The sequence below is a fragment of the Asparagus officinalis genome, chromosome 1, assembly GCF_001876935.1.
Source record: "Asparagus officinalis chromosome 1, Aspof.V1, whole genome shotgun sequence".
NCBI lineage: Eukaryota > Viridiplantae > Streptophyta > Magnoliopsida > Asparagales > Asparagaceae > Asparagus > Asparagus officinalis.
In genome coordinates, this window is record NC_033794.1 from 24,357,115 (window position 1) to 24,360,509 (window position 3,395).

Consider the following 3,395-nt stretch of genomic DNA (forward strand, 5'->3'; position numbering starts at 1 on the left):
TGAACCTGTAATGATACCAAGTTGGGGTATGTATAGACTATTTCGCAATACAAATAATTCAATACAACCAAAATTAGTCAAGAAGTCCATACATCATCAAAAGTTCACTTACATCAACAAGTCCATACAACCAAATAGTCAAGAAACACCCAAATTAGTCCATACATTATCCAACACCTCGTTGCTCTTGAGCTCGTCATTGCAACAATAAAACCACATGACTTACCAACAATTTAAAACCGAACAACATCAATAAGTTCATACACCATCAAAGTTCACTTACATCAACAAGTCCATACAACCAAATTAGTCAAGAAACACCTAAATTAGTCCACACATTATCCGACAACTCGTTGTTCTTGAGCTCCAAAATACTTTTGTAATCTATCTCACAAACTATCTCATTTGCTTCTTCTATAAATGAAAAACAAAAAGAAACTAATTAGTGATATTTCAAGAGAAACAAAACAATAAACAATATTTGCTTCTCCATATGTAACAAATTTTTGTAGACTGTAATTTTTTCTAACTATTTCTATCCGTTTACCCATCATATAGATTGAACTAGTTACAAAACTAGATTTCTTTCGCGGCTAGTTACATAAGTCTGAAGGACTTCTGATTTCCCATTTTTTTAAAATTTATTTTCAACAAAATTTAAATTTTTTGCTTCTCCAAGGCCCAATATGATTAAAAGGACATGCAAAATGTGAAGAAATAACTTTTCATATTTTAAAAATAAAAATAAAAGTTAGGGAATTTAATTCTGCACGAACTTTTCATCCTGCAATATGAGAAGATGAGAACCTTCATTAACAAATCTGAATCGAACAAATTTCATAAACAACAAAGAAATTGTGACAACAAGGAAGAAGGGTCAGATTTTTCATACCTCGCTTATTTTAGAAGAAGTATCTGCATCAACTATGGACATGTCGATATAGCCTTTTCCCTCACATATTTGATTGAGCACCCCATCTTTGTCAAAAACAACCTGGATAAATTCAGCACTCAAGGTTAAAGATCTAAACTTCAAACCAATAAACTAATAAGCAGATAGTAATCCCTACTGACCGAGAGAGCAGCTTTAGGGTCAGATGGCATTGCTATAGTATACTTGCACTTCTTGACTACAGCTGCATGAGTTTCTCCAACCGAAGCACCTTGTTCGACAAGCTCATCACACTGTCAACATAAGTATGAAAAATTGTAAAACCAAATTTAAGTTCTTGAATACGTTAAGCTAAAATATCTACACATCGAAAAAGAAGGGAAAAGAAAATGAAACATAATACAGACGAGATGAATCACTACAATAGAACCAGAACAACTACTAGTTGTATAATTTGGATGAACAAATCAATGAATACACTTCACAGTAAATAACTTTAAATGGTCAAGCTTGTCTATTCACATATAAAAACATGTTTTGTTTCTTAATCCTATATCTTAATCAAGTATCTAATTTTTACCATATAGTTCTGTTGGGAAGAAAAACAGAAGGCAATCCAAATTGCTACTTGAAAATTAATGTGCAATTTGAATTCGTATGTCTCCAGCCGAAGATACTAAATGAGAAATTAAGTAATCAATATCACACCTGTATAGAGATTAATAAGGTGTGAAGTTTTGAGGATCAATCTTCATATCACACACACCTACAGCGCAATTTAACAAAAAAAAAATGCATATTTTAAGACAAGATCACCATTTTCTATCAAAAAATTTTAAATAATATAAAAATTTCAAGAGTCCAAGCAAAATGAAATAAACATGGCCAAGTGATTATTCAGAATCAATTGCACAAGAACTAAGGCATCAAGCATGCAATTAAATTCTTGGACAATCCAATTAAAATCAAACTTTGATGATTAATAAGATTATGAAAGGGCGAAACCAATACCTAGATTCCTCAGTTGGAATATAATTCCAATATCTCCGATCATCAATCCCCGTAATCGCCAACTCTTTCAAGGAAATCGACATGGAGGAGTTGGCGGGGATGTTGCCGGACTCGGAGCCGCGGTGGGCCAGGGAGACGTAGAAGAGGTGGGTGTTGTCGGAGGGGGGGGGGAGCTTGGAGAGGGCGTCGCCGGGGTCGGAGACATCGCACTGGACGTGGGTTACGGAGGGGGAGGGGAGGGTCCGGCGGGGGGAGTTTTGTCAGAGATGTGAAGGAGAGAGAAGGACGGCGACGGCGAGATGACGAGGAGAGAGAGGCGGTGGCGAGGAGGCGGGTTGAAGGGGAAGAGGAGTAAGCGGTTGGTGGTGGCGGATCTGATGGAGGCGACGGCGGTGGTCGGAGCTTGGGGCTGGAGGAGTGAGGGGAGAGAGGAGGGAGTTGAGAAAGAGAGAGATCTGTGAGTGAATGGGAGAAGAACAGAGAAAAATTGGTGAAGGAAGGAATCTTGACCGTAGATGTAAAACGGACGGCTAAGATTAACTCATTAGGAAATATTAGGAAAGTTTTTATTAGGAGAGGATCCGGATCCCCTATGCTTACTTGTGGGCATATGCTTCCAAAAAACGATTAACTTGTACAGATATTACTCTAGTGCCGAAACCTGCACTGTTTGCTAAGCTTTGACCTCTTGTTTTGGTTTCATTTCCTTGCATTAATTTATTCTCTTTTAAAGAGTGTTCTGAGAACATTAACTTAGATACATGGTCATCATATAACATCAAATTGCATATTTGTCTAGTAGTGTATGATTTTCTTTTAAAAATACTTAATAAATATCGGAATAAATTGTGTCTTCGTTTCTCTGCATGTATAGTGTATGATTGTATCCAAATATCTAATTGGATGTTATTCCTCACGGACGTTGTTCATCTTGGTCAAGTAGACCTACAATTCTACACAATAAGGTTTGTGTTGGAACTAGTCCAAAAAGGGTAAAATGGATTTAGAGTTTAAAAATAGCTAAATTTTGGAAAACACTCCTTTAGGCAATTATCAGATAACTCCCCATGGCTTTCAAAATATTAGAAACACCCCTTAGGTTTAGGAGTTATCAGAAAAACATATTCTAACTTTAAGATTTTATTAGAAAACCCTTTTGACAACATTAGCCACAATTTCACATAGGCAAGTAAAGCTATGCAGGAGGATATTTTTGTGAGTGACGATTATGGTTCATGCTTTTAAGGGGTGCATTGGGGTTTTGAAAAGATCTTAAAGTTAAAGGGGCTTCTCATAACCCTTAGGGCCTGTTTGGATTCGTAGGGGGTGAAGGGAAGTTAAGGGAAACTGAGTGAAGGGAAGTGAATGGAAAGGAAGGGAAGGGAAGGGAATTCCATTCCCCTTGGTTACACCCCAATTTGGGGGGTAACAATTTTTATACTATTAGGGGGTGAACCAAGGTGAATGGAGGTGAATTAACTTCACCTCCTAA

The 3,395-nt window shown here is 37.0% G+C and overlaps 1 long non-coding RNA gene across 2 annotated transcripts; it reads right to left on the reverse strand.

Annotated features, from left to right (window-relative positions):
* On the reverse strand, positions 74-2,428 carry LOC109821522. 2 transcript variants are annotated; one of them, XR_002241968.1, is made up of 5 exons: positions 1,904-2,428; positions 1,601-1,658; positions 1,075-1,185; positions 893-994; positions 74-414 (listed from the first exon to the last, which is right to left on the reverse strand). It is a non-coding gene; the product is annotated as an uncharacterized LOC109821522 (long non-coding RNA). The 2 variants fall into 2 exon arrangements; XR_002241967.1 differs by lacking the exon at positions 1,601-1,658 and having other exon boundaries at positions 1,904-2,403.